The following is a 14,391-nucleotide window of genomic DNA, read 5'->3' on the forward strand; positions in this document are numbered from 1 at the left end:
CAAAGCCATGGCAAAGGAAAAACTGTGGAAAAAGAAAAGAAACAGAAACAAAATAAAATAAAATTGTAATTTTGCTGCATAGATACCAATTAACACAGGCAAATACTTATTTAGGATGATGGCTGTGTGTGTGAGGTTTTTTTTGTTTGTTGTCTAAACATTTTTATAAAAAGCCGGTAACAACAATGACAACAACTGGCCACAAGCATTTAATTATGGGTGGCAGCAATAGCATTTAAAAGAAAACCAAAACCAGAGGCAAGGTGAACTACCCTGTCCAAATCAACAAACCATAAAACGAGGGGTCATTCAGTCAAAACACACTTGCCGCTCAATCGAGAACAATGAATGCTCTGGAACTCTTGCATTAAAATAAATTTGTCTAAAGTGTTTGGGTCATTAATCCACCCTCTTCTACCTTTTTTATTTCGAAATAAACTACTCTTAGTTGTTGTAATTTGAAAACTGAAATGTTGATTTGTCAGGCTGGAGGGGGGGAGGGGGGCGGTTTCCATGTTACCCAATTAACATTTGAAACTGGTTGTATTACAAATTGACAACTTAGTTTAAATTTGAGAATTTTGAATACATTTATTTGGAAACCAAAGTTTTAAATACTCGGTGCGTTCTTTTTGAGCTTTGACAAGGACTTTGTTGTTTTCATTTTTTGGTTGGAATGGCCAAAATACAACCTGTTACCTTGTTGGCTGTAATACCCACAAAAGAGGGCTAGCCTTAAACGAAGCCAATTTATTTATTTGAAAATGCTAATTAAAATTTAAATTTTGAAATCCGATTTACAGAGTATTCAAAACTAATAATACAAAACTTAAATGGACTTTTAATAGGTATTCTTATTGTTGTTGGAGAACAAAAAATATGTATTTCAAAGCTATTCAATTGTTGAATACGAAAGAGTTTTTTTTTTTTAATTTGAGAGAAAAGAATATTGAAACGGCTTGGGAACATGTGATCTTGCTTGATGACCATGAGTTACACTATGTGGCTATATAGCACAACTTAATTGCGCCCTGGCCCAAAATATTATTATTTGTAGTCAATTATATTATATAGTCAATCCCGACCGACTTTGTTCCGTTCTTTTCTGTTAGTGTATTTTCTGATAATGTCAAGTCAACCTATAATTTTCGGCTAGCCTCACATAAAAATTTCCCCAGGAATCATCTTAATCTATAATAAAATGCCTTTGAACTAGGTCAATAAGTAAGAAATATGATAGTTTGTTTTAGATTGGAGGCCAATTTCTGTAGTTGTGCGTTCCAACTGGCACGTAGTGTGGAATATGTTGTTTACACTTAACACCTGTCTCTCAATTAATTTTATTGCCATGAGTTCTTTTTTTTTTGACCTACTGCCTTTTATTGAGGTAATAAATCTTTGGGGGAAATGCTATGGTCCGAAAACCTATACAAATGCATATTTGTATATAAAGGCGATGGTCTTAAGAAATAAATAATTTCAAACTTAAATTGGCATAGCCTAGCTAGATTATTAACGTATAGTTCGCTGAAAAATATAAGAGGATGTCTCAACTACATAACCCCTGCATTGCCATTTGAGATTATGTTATGATTATGTCAATTTATTAAAATATGTTTTGACTTATGATTACTCAAAAAATTGAGCCTTTATGGAGAAGATGCCGATTTTTGCGTGAGATATGATTCAAAATTATGACCCGTTGTGGGGCTTATACAAAAGGAGTGTTCTGATATATGCCATCATCCCAGCAGATCTTGTTGGATCGGATGGTCTTTTAGCATTTTAAGAAAGTAATAATTATTCAAAAATTTTGGACGTTTTGCGGGAGGAAAGTAGTGGGACGATGTCTACCATCTTTACACCAGAACCTGTGTAATTAAAAATGTTAGGATTTGAAGAGAATCGAATGCTTATTTCGCATTTTATGAGCCTTATGGTTTTTCTAAATTTTAAACCGTTGTGTGGGAGGTCCAAGAAGGAGTCGGCCTATATATCCCATATTCACACCAAATCTTGTGTTGGGAAACATATTTGTGCCAACTTTTTAGACAATAGGATTCTTTTTTCCTATTTTATAAAATTTTTAACTATGAAAAATGTTGTCCTGTTGTGGGGGATGTACCAGAAGAGGTAGGCCGATATCTATCATCTTCACACAATATTTTGTTTTTAAAGAAATTATGAGATGTGTGAAATTTGAAGAGAGTTGGATGTTTATTTCGCCTTTTATAAGAAATATAACTATTTAAAAATTTAACCCATTGTGGGAGAGGTATAAGAAGGAGCTGTCCGCCATATTCCATCTTCACGCCTAGTCTTGCCTTAATAGAAATATTGGGATATATTATTAAATATTGGGATATAAGTTTGAAAATAATCGAATGCTAATTTCGCATTTTATGAGTGTTTTGTTATTCAAAAATTTGAATCTTTGTGGGGGAGGTACCAGAAGGACGGGACTGATGTACACCTTCTCCACACCAGACCGTGTGCTAGTAAAATTGTTGCACTGATAAAATATTAAAGTTTGCAAAAATTCGGATGATTCTTTCTTGTTCTATGTGGTAAATTATTTTCTATGACAAGTTTGACCTTTTTTAGGGGAGGAGTGGATTCGGTCTAAGTAGTATAATGATATTACTATGTAGCTAGTTGGGGTCTAAGTAGAGAGTATCTGATCCTTCGAAAGTTATTATGCGCAACACCTCTAGATCGACCAAATTTCCTGAGACGGATTTCGTCCAAAGTGACCTAAGAATCTAAAACCGTTGTTTCGTTAAGAAGGCACGTTTTGTCCATGATATATACCCTATGTCAAATGATGTATATCCTCTGTAGCCATATGGCTAAGTTACTCTTACAAAAAGTCCAAAGCAAGTGAAAACATCAAAAAATTGTTTATTTTAAAATAAAAAACAAGCGTTGATTATTTTTAAGAAATTCGGAGGCATCCGAAATATGCTAAAAGCGTGGAGATCGTTAAAAAGTTTTTGAAGTTCAATGTAGAACTAGAAGCGTGTTTTTTAAAAAATTCAAGGAATGCCCTAAAAGTACTATAATCACGGATAAGAGATCTGGAAGTACCCCAAAAGGGGTGCAATCGTGGATTTTTTTACTCTAAAGGGGCTATAGGCATGGAATTTTTAACAAATTTCCAAAGTACGCTAAATGGACTATAGGTGTGGATTTTGTTATGAATAGGTTTTCATAGGTTTTTAAAAAAATTTTTTTTAAATGGACTATAAAATATCTTAAGTGTGGACTTTTTAAGAATTTTAGAAGTACCACATATTGACTATAAAATGTCTTAAGGGTGGATATCTTTTAACAAATAAAAAACGTTTGAATACCTTCCACCATTTGGAACAAATTTGGTAATTTTCAAAAAAATAAAATCCGTTAAAAATTTTGTTAAAATTTTAAAAATACCGAATGTAGCCATTATACTAGGGACTATGCGACATAGACAATTTTTGTCATAAGCCATAACAACATTCGAATGCGAAACTTGAAAAAAAATGAACAATGTCGCTAAAATGATCAAAATACCGAATATCGGGAGATAACGTTATATGAGGGCTATACGAAGGAGTATTTTGAATTACAAATACCAAATTTGAAACAATTCCGTTGAATAATGTCGCTTAAATCACCAAAATATTGAAAATGTACCAAAATATTGGAGATACCATTATATGAGGGCTATACCAAAACGTGGACCAACATGATCCATTTTTACCACCAAAAGTCCTGCAGACATAATATACATTTGAGTAAAATTTTACCAACCTACTTCATTTCGTTCGGAAGCTAGAGTGATTTCCACGGACGGGCAACGCTACATCGACTTAGAATGAGATGCAGATCAAGAATATATTTACTTTGTGGGATCTAAAATGTATATTTCGAGGTGTTAATAACGGTGGAGGGTATAAGAAGGGGTTTACATATTCTCTCCAATGGCTATCAGTTTTCACAGCACTTTCAAATAAAACTGCTCATAGGTATGTCCTAAATGCTCTCCCATCAATTGTAGAATTCCCATCACAACTTTCAACTTTTATGAAAATTGACATATAAACTTGTACAGTAGTTTTTAAAACAATTAAAAATTATATTGAGTTCGTCTGGGTCCTTGTCCTTGCGATTCTGCAATATGAAGTTTCAGCTCATTTATTTGCCCCCGAAATAATAAATTGAATTGGGCCAATGCCAGGCACAATTGCCTGTCCAGAATAATTTGTATTAACCATGTTTAGTTATGGTCCGTATACTTTTATGGTTTTACCGATGTTATTCACTGGAATTGTTTCCAAATTTGTATTTGAAGTTCGGATTCGGTACTTCAGCCTATGACGGAAAATTGACTATGCAGGTCCACGTCTTCGTATATTCCCCAAAAACATCGATTTTCTTTTCCATTTCGAGGGATTTTTTTTTAATTTTTCATGTTCGTTCCAAAATTGAAAAAGTTTGTGGCGGCCGAGCTTAGCTGCATTTTTACTTGTTAATTTGCAGCTGTCATTTTATTTACATAAACTCAACGAAAAACAAAATTATTTAGAGCAACAACCGGTATGACAATATTTGCAATACGCAATTGTATGCTAATAATGGTTGATAGCAATGGCTAATATAAATATTTATGAGGTCAACATACACAACGATTATTAAACAGTTATGAACACTTCTTGCTTCAGAACCTACCTACCTACCGTACTGTACCAGAATAATCAAATACGTGTGTGATTGCGTTGCTTAAATGTCTTCATAATGCATTGAATGATTTCATCGGAGTTTAGTTCATATCAATGGTAGTTTTTTTTTTTTTTTTGGTTCGGTGTTTTGTTATTGCCACAGATATCTTGTCATGTACGACAATCATCAATATATATGACTTTTATGCCTAGCCGACCATAGTTATCTTATCAGCAAATAATGCTAGGGTGTGTGTTTGTGCGTATGTGTACATATGAGCGAGCGTTCTTGTTTGCCTTATGATTTATCATTAAATCAATAAAGACAATTAAGAGTTATGCCATTTGATACCGACAACAACAGCACCAACAACAACGACATTTGTCAACTTGGGCCGCCGTTCATTGATCCATCCATCCATTCGGCCATCCATCCCACATTCCACATATGCAAGTTTGATTGCATATCTGCTGGCTTCTTTTGTCTTCCTTTGTATGGAGATATTACGTATTGATTTCGAAGTAAAGCCTTTTTCCAGGCCAAGTAAATAAAGACAAATTCTTGCGAGGGGTGGTGGTGGTTGTGGCTATGACGGGGGCTCTTGGAATTTATTCACTGAACAGAAATATGAGTTAATTGTTGTTGCCTTTGTGTAAAATAGTTTTAACATTTCTATGGAAGTTATTAATCATTGACAGCTGTTTTGGAGGTGTTATTTTCCCGCTTTCCATTCAAATGAATGCAAATAAATACTTTCCGCTAGCTTAACATTAATTCTCAGAACGGAACAATATACGTGAATTTTCTAAATTGTAGAGCAATATCATTTGAGCAATAAATGGCAAGCGTGTTGTAATGCATAAAATATTGAAATATTTACAATTTTAAATGGCATATTATTTTAACTGTAACTTAATCTGATTCGATTTTCACCAAGTTAAAAGAGGTATTTATATGACTTATATGGAAGCTTCCAATCTGAACTTTATTCTAATCTAAAACTCAACTCAACATTGAAAGTTTTTTCAAGTTCCTAAAGCATACATACGGAAACTAAATCCAAATCTTGACAATTTCTGTCAAAGGTATATCTGAACTGTATCTGATATCTTGTATCCAATATCATCGTTATGTACATTTTCGCCTATATACTAGTACATGCGGATAGACGCTATTGTGACGATTTAAGCCACATTTACTAAGGGAATTGCTTAAAATTCGTTATTTGGATCTATTAATAAGTCTATATGGAGTCACTCCTCTCTATAGCCCCATGTAGCGGTTCCTTCAGGAATTCAGGACATTTATGGTCTTAGTCATACTTCTCAAAGAAAATGTAACAAAAACACTTTCTACATAAGTCCAATTTTTATAGTCTCCTTAAATCCATACCATCAGATATTCGGTAATTCGTTTTAATACTGTTATTTATAGATCCGAATTTGTAGGTACCGTAGATAGAGGTGGCATAACATTGTCCATAAAAGTGTATCTCTATATCCCCCTTATATCGAATTTAGTATTTAAAATTCGCAATATTACAAACCTCTGTTTCCAAAAATTTCCCATGCTCTTTAATAACCCCAGGTCTCTTTGAACCAAATTCATTCCAGACTCCAGAATACTTGGAGTCGATCTAGAGTGTTCGTCCGTTTGTCTGTCTGGCTGGGAGTATCCGATTAGACCCTAAATAATTATAATTATCATAATTAGACCGAGTTCGGAGATGGACAATATCGGCCTACTTATTCTAGTACCTTCCCACGAGGGGTCAAAATTTTGAATAATTGTAATTCTTATAAATTGTGAAATAAGACTCCGATTGTCTTTAAATTTCGCACTTTTCAATATTTTTACTAACACAAGGTCTGCTATGGCCCACTCTCTTTGGTACATCTTCCACAAAGGGTTAATGTTTCAAATGGACCAAAATGCTCATAAAATGCAAAATAAGTATCCGTTTCTCTCCAAAATTCACACAACGCAATATTTTCACTAACGCCAAATCTGGTGTGGTCAAATCTGGACAAAGGGTCAAAATTTTCAATACTTACATCTCTCATAACATGAGAAACAAAGCAACGATTCTTTTCAAACTTTATGTATCAAAATATTTCCCCCAAACAAAGATCTGATGTGAATATGAAATTGAAATTTATCAGCAAACTCCTTCCAATATCTCCCATCAAAAGTGGTCAAAATTTTGAAAACCTTCGAGTATTTCGATATTTCTAGCAACCGTAGATCAAATGTAAATAAGGAATATGTCGGTACCTTCTTGTACATTTCATACCATACAACACTACAATTTGCTGTAAAGTTTCTACAAATGAAGATTCTCTATGGAACATTATTTGAACATTTAAATGCATCTATATGACTCCCCGTGCCTCCAATAATTGGATATATTCGTCAACAAAATCAGCATAAATTTTAAGGTAAGAAGTGCAACTTTCATGTATTTTTGATTTATTTAATTTTGGTATTTCTTATACCCTCCACGATACCACCAAAGTATGGAGGGTGTATTAAGTTCATCATTCCGTTTGTAACTCATCGAAATACTAATTTTAGACACAATAAAGTACATATATTATGGATCAACGTAAAATTCTAAGACGACTTAGCCCTTTCCGTCCGTCTGTTGTAATAAAGCTAGAGTCAAAACGAATTAAGATAGATCTGTCTTTTGTCTGCAGGCAAGTCTAGCTGGAAGCTGGGCTATGTCGGTCTGCGATATCGTACAGCCTCCATATAACGGTACTCCCCGATGTTCGGTATTTTGATGATTTTAGCCACATTTTCCAACGGAATTGTCTGAAAATAACACAAGGATTTTCTTACGGGTACTTCATCCCGTGCAAAAGAATTATCTATATAGGTCCACGATATCGTATATCCCCCAAAACGGTACCCACCGATGTTGAATGCGATTTTAGCGACATTATTTAACGCAATTATTTCAAATTTCATATTTAAAGTTCATAGTGGGTGACAAAAAATTTTGTATGCAGATCCACGTCTTCGTATAGCCCCCAATATAATGGTACCTCCCGATATTCGGTATTTTGATGATTTCAGAAACGTTATTCACCGGAATCGTTTAAAATTTAATATTGGAAGTTCGTAATGGATACTACAGCCTGTGATAGAAAATTGTCTGTACAAGTCTACGCCTTCGTATAGCCTTCATATAACGTACCTCTCAATATTCATTATTTTGATTATTTTAGCGACAGTATTCACGGAAGTTGTTTCAAATTTGGTGTTTGAAGTTCTTAATGAATACTACAGCTTATGACAGAAAATTGTCTACGCAGGTATAGGTCGGAATTGTTTCAAATTTGGTATTAGAAGTTCGTAATGGGAACTACAGTCTATGACAGTAAATTGTCTGTGCAGGTCCTCGTCTTTGAATAGCCTCCATATAAATGTACCTCCCTATATTGGGTATTTTGATGATTTTAGCGACATTATTTACCGGAATTGTTTCAAAAGTGGTATTTGAAGTTCGTAATGAATACTACAGTCTATGATAGGAAATTGTCTATGCAGGTCTAAGTCTTCGTATAGGCCCCATATAACGGTTTTCAATTAAGTGGTAGTTTTCGGTTTTTTTGAAATGTTTCCATTTCCTTCGAAATGGTGAAATATTATATTAATATTTTGGCCCGACCGAACATAGCTGCTTTTTATTCATTTATTATTATCAGTTTTTTATTTTTTTTTTTTTTAAATTTCAAAATTCCTTCCGGTGGAGGGTATTCAAAGTTCAACCCGGTCGAACGTATTGCTTTTTTACTTATTTTAATAAAAGTTATGGTCTATTTTACCCGGTAAATAATTTTCGATGACCAAACGGGCTCCTGGCCAGCCCTGAACTCTAGGACGATACTCAATTCAGACCCGATTGGTCTGTAATTGTAAAATCAAATAATCAAAAAATCAGTAATTTTTTTTTGTTTTCGGTCCCTTTATACCTCTAAATATTATGCGATCATCTTCAAAGACACTAGACTTCAATTTTGACCCTAGCTTCACCTCCATGCTAAATTTCGTGAGGATTGGATAATAATTGCGACCTGTAGCGTGATTAAAAATTAATATGGACAGGCGGACCCACATATGTGGCTCGACTCACCATGGCGAGATAGGAAGATCCATATGTAGTTTCCTATGACGGAGACCAATATTTCGAGGCATTACAAATTTGTTGGCCCTTTCAAACTTATAATAATATTCCCAACACATGGCGTTGTAGGGTATGAAAACTAGTTTTCATCGAAATTAGTTCGATATCCAATATGAGAATTTAGCTCCAAATATTAGGCATTATTTGCGTCGATATTCTTAGGAATGATTCACAACTTCCACGGATTTTATTCGAATTCTTGTTAAATATTTATAAGACATAAATATTTCCACAGGGAATCTTTCCTTTATTTTATTTGAATGACTCTTGAAAATCTGTCAAAACATTTAATAATCACACAACATAATTGCTGATTCTCTATTATATTTTTCATCGAATTCCTTGTCTCTTTTATTTTTTTTTTTATTATTGCCAACATTGACTCAGCTTTAATAATATTTCAAGATTAGAAATCTTAATTATTCATAAAATCCCACTACAGGTTTTTGAAACGACTTTGCGGAGGATAATCTGGTTTCGAGACGAAAAAAAAAAAACACACAAACAACACTGTCACAAATTCTTATCAAAAATTTGTCTATTTTATAAATGTGCGACTATCTATAAAAAGTCATAAAAATGTTGTTTCGTTTTTTATTTTTTTTCTATATTTTTTATGTTTTTTGGATTTTCTTTTGTTTCGTAGCTACAAGATTTATTAGTTGCCAAAAAAAAAACCTAAGACATAAAACAATAACAGAAATAAGCGCTTTTTAACACATAGCCATTGTGGCACCAAACACCACCGAAAACCAGGAACCGGTTAGCCACTTGGTAAGTGTGTAAACACTGAAGTGTGTTGTTGTGACTTAAAATATGTTTGCCGCCTTAAGGGTTGTTTTGCCAATAGGAGACCCGTTTAGCTGCTGCCGCTGCTGCTGCTCATCTTTTGACAGATTTATGACAACAATTGGAAGGGAAATAAAGACCAAAACAAATGTCCCGGCCTTTCTTGAAATGCTCACACGCAATAAAGTCATATAGCTATTAGAAGCACGTACCAACATTCATAATTGTGCCACCCCGCCTTGAGCCGTCCAGCTACTTAGCGCAAACAAACTATATAAGGCTCGAAAGAGTGCATGGAATCTAATTGGAATGGCGGAGCTGGCCGTTGTCTATTCATTAGTATTTATGGTAAGTGCATGAATGACACCTAGACCGTGTTTGGTTGGACATAATGACAGTAGACGATGTTGAAAAGAGAAATAAAGTTGTTGTGTTCGGAACAGAAGGCCAAAACATTGCGAGGTAATTTTGAGCGGCATTAACACGATCAATCGATTTTTTATGGTTTATTTATGAATATTTAACAGCTGATTAACACATAGTTCTCAACACCAGGTGAGAGGGAGAATGTGTTTTCATTCTCCCTCCCCTCTCCCCTCATTTATGGCAATTAAGGGTTAATTACCCCCTGCCAACAAGGGTTAAACTTACCTTTGGTCTGTCTCTGGTTTAAAGCAAAAGCATTGGCAAACTTCTTTTGTTTGTATTTTGAAAAAGGGTGCAAAGGTCTGCCAGTTAATCCGTCGTTTAGTGTAAATATGCCTTGGGGTAACCCTAAGCTATTGAAATTAACTTTTCAAGCAACAGAAAACCGAAATTTGACATATGCAAATTTAAATTGCAAACACTTGAGGTGATTGGTCGGTCACGTAGGATAAACAGAATTTGTTGGCAAACAAACCGGTTAATACGAAACTTGGTGAGCTTGGCGTCAAATTGGTTGCGCGTTTCTTTACGGAGAGAGGCAGAGGTATTTAGAGGTCCAACAAAAAGGGTTTTCGACATGAATTTGCAAAAATTTCTTGGATTTTCTTTAAACCACGCAAAGTTTTTTTCTTCTCACAAACTTCGTTAGCACTTCACTTTTTTCGGAACTTTGTTTTGCACTTATTTTTTTAATACTTTTCACTTGTACTTCTTTTTCGCACACACACGCACACAGCAGACAAATTTTTGCTCCAAATTCTTTGAGAGGCTCGTGCTTTTTGTTGTTGCTGTTGTTATATTATTACTGGTCGTTGGCGTCGTATTTGTCGTTCTCGTCGTCGTCGTCTTTGTCGACTTTTTTCGATTATTTAACCCCAAAAATATATGTATGTGAACACTGTATAACTTTGACATTAAGGCGTCAACGCGTTTTAAATTTTAAAACCTTAGGACTTCGATTTTTTTGCAAATCATTTATTAGGTGGACGCGTTATTTAGCTGACCAAAAAAAAAACGACACATATTCCTATACGCCGCATTCGCGTTTCACGCAGCACACGGGCACTTTAGATGCAATAGTTTATACACTACACGTTTGACACGTCCAAACACGTTAACGTTCTCGTCTCAACTACAGACTCATATGGGCTTATGCCTTTCGAACGTGTGGCCACACATTTACAGAGCATAAAAACGAAAAAGAGAAAAAAAACCGAGAGAAACGACGAGAGCGCCACACATCAAACAAATCTAGCAGATATTTGAAGGAAAAATTATTGTAGCCTAACTGCCATGGTATTTCGAAATGAAAACAATCTCAGAGATACAGAGAGAGCAAAACAATTTCAAGTGAGAGAACGCACAAAACAAATCCATAAGATACATTCAAAAGGTGGATGGATACTTGTGTTGTGTGTGTGTGTTTCCGCTCTGTCATAGATACATTGGTTGCACCCATTCGGTGGCAAAACTCTTATACGTATCTAATAGATACTTTTCCCTATGACTTATGGTAAATGGTTTGTGTCCGCACTAAATAAGAGAAGGTTTCTTTGTTTTTATAAGCATAATTGGAGGTATTGAAAATAAGAGAACATTAATTTTGAGATAAACTGACTGGCTTTCATCAGTCAATACCTATTCAATTCCATGGTGAAAATACATTTTTTAGCGGAGTGTAAATGTATTTTCCTGGTTTTAAATAGACCCAGGAATAGAAATGGACCAAACCTTTCAAATTAAGTTTGTCATTCCGTTCCCATTCCCACAAAGCATATATATTCTTGATAAGCATAAAATTCTATGTCGATTTATCGATGTCCGTCCGTCTGTGGAAATCACTCTAGCTTCCGAACGAATTGGCGTAGATTGATGAAATTCTATTTAAATGTACGTCATGTCTGCAGAACTTTTGGTATTCAAAATGGTCCACGTAGGTCCATATTTTGGTATAGCCCCCATATAACGGTACCTCCCGATATTTGGTATTTTGATGTTTTTAGCGAGACTGTTCATCAGAATTGTTTCAAATTTGGTATTTGAAGTTCGTAATGGATACTACAGCCTAAGACAGAAAATTGTCTGTGCAGGTCCACGTCTTTGTAGGGCCCCCATATAACGGTACCTCCCGATATTCGGTATTTTAATGATTTTAGGGACATTTTTCACCGGAATTGTTTCAAATTTGGTAGTTGAAGTTCAAAATGGATGCTACCGTCTAAGACAGAAAATTTTCTGAGCAGGTTCACGTCTTCGTATGGCACCCATATAACGGTATCTCCCGATATTCGGTATTTTAATAATTTTAGCGACATTATTCACCGGAATTGTTTCAAATTTTGTATTTGAAGTTCGTAATGGGAACTACAGTCTGTGACAGAAAATTGTATATGCAGGTCGAGGTCTTCGTGTAGGCCCCATATATCAGTACCTCCCTACATTTTGACGATTTTAGGTACAATACTCACCGAAATTGTTTGGAGTATTTTTGAAAGCAAGGTTGGCACTAAAAAATACCAAAGTGTCGATCACCTCAAGCAAGCGCTTCGCAGGGAATGGGCCAAAATACCGCAGATCATATCTTCAACCCATAAATATCTTCAACCGATGTCGGGTTAATTGTGCAACTAATAGCCAACATCAGTCCTGAATTTTGGTACATCGACCGAATTCAGTTTAGAAGCAAGTATATCAAATTTTGGTGAAAATCGGTTCATATATAGCTATAGCTCCCATATATACGTTTTATCTGATTTGGTGTTTAAGTCCCTTACATTCGTAATATGCATTTGACAACAATGATATTTGGTACCAGATATCTTATAGAGCTCAGAAATACCTTTGCCAAATTTTATCGAGAACGGCTAAGACTTGGATGTAGCTCCCATATATATCCTTAATCCGACTTCAGGTACTCTGGCTTCTCTTCAGTTGTTGTCCGACTTCAGGTTTATTGTGCAAATAATGGCTAATATCAGCAGACCAAATGGAGTGAATTCCGGGGCGTATGTCTTCATGTTGTGGAACTCGGCTCCGATATATGATTTTTTAAAAAATAATTCTTCTCGAAGTGAAACCAAGCGCAAATGCACTGTGAAATTTTGTATAAAAGAATAAAATGTTTCCGTCAAATTTAGTGAAAACAAAACTGTAACTGCTCTAAAGCCAAATGTTGATAGGCGGTATGTTCTATTTCATACCACCTAAATATGCATAGTGGTGTGGGGTATCATGTAGTCGGTCCATAGACAAATGAAAATATAGACAACGAAATGCTCTCACCGTTCATCTTCGAAAAAAAACGGATCAGCAGATGTCGTCTATATCGTTTCAGGGGTTTGAGTGGGAATATTGAAGTCACTCAATTCAAAAATGTTAAAAATAACAAAAACTGTAGGATATTTGTCAGTTAAAAATTATTTCAGAATAAAAGAAATGTGAAAATTACGTGATGACATCGAAAAATATGGGAATATTCCAGTGAAATTCTTGAAAAACGATAAAATGTGTTTTTGAAGTCGAGTGGCTTAAACGCGTAAATCAGCATGTTGACTATGCAAAACATGATGAGAGCCTCCTGGAAAAAAGACAAAACTAAATTTTCGTTGTCTATATCTTTATTTGTCTATGGTTGGTCTCGCCCGACTTTTGACTTTTCCTTACGGGTTTTTATTTAAGTCTCTCAGACCCCTAAAATGCTTTCCACCACAAAAAATACCTCAGCTAAATTTAGCAGAGATCGTTTCAGATTTGGATATAGCTGCCATGTATTTGTTCATCCGATTTATTGTGTCAAATTCATTCGAAAACGATCATAAATTCTCTACATAAAAACGTTTATTGGTTATGGGTACCTCTACTAAATATGCAAAGTGGTGTATGGTATCATAAAGACATCTCCACCCGACTTTGGTCTTTCCCTTACTAATTTACTTTATTAAATATTATAAAAAATTATAAAAAATTCGACTAAATTTTAGATTTAATGTTTCACAAGAGTTTTCTCTTATTAAAAATATTCATCTATCTCTATTTACATTTTTCCAAACATGAATACTCTTCGAAAATTCACCAATCAGATAAATCATGAATGCTCTCTTTTGTTTTAATTTCTTTGTAATTCACACAACTCACGCTAGAGGTCATTGTGGTGGAGATGAATTTAAAAGATACTTTTCGAAGATTTTAAACAGCTAAAAGATATTTCTCCCATACAGACAACACACTGAGAGCAGCCAAACAGATAGGGAGAATTGTGCAAACTCTCTTGTTAAATATTCTTA

The 14,391-nt window shown here is 34.7% G+C and overlaps 1 protein-coding gene across 1 annotated transcript in view; it reads right to left on the minus strand.

Moving 5' to 3' along the window:
• Positions 1–11,259, minus strand: part of LOC101895654 (uncharacterized) — a 300,444-nt gene extending 289,185 nt beyond the window's left edge. The window contains exon 1 of the mRNA XM_059129222.1: positions 10,334–11,259. The gene's annotated coding sequence lies outside the window, so the exon portion shown is untranslated. The remainder of the gene's footprint in view (positions 1–10,333) is intronic.
• Positions 11,260–14,391: the final 3,132 nt, after the last annotated feature.

This window comes from Musca domestica, unplaced genomic scaffold, assembly GCF_030504385.1.
Source record: "Musca domestica strain aabys unplaced genomic scaffold, Musca_domestica.polishedcontigs.V.1.1 6, whole genome shotgun sequence".
NCBI classification, from domain to species: Eukaryota; Metazoa; Arthropoda; class Insecta; order Diptera; family Muscidae; genus Musca; species Musca domestica.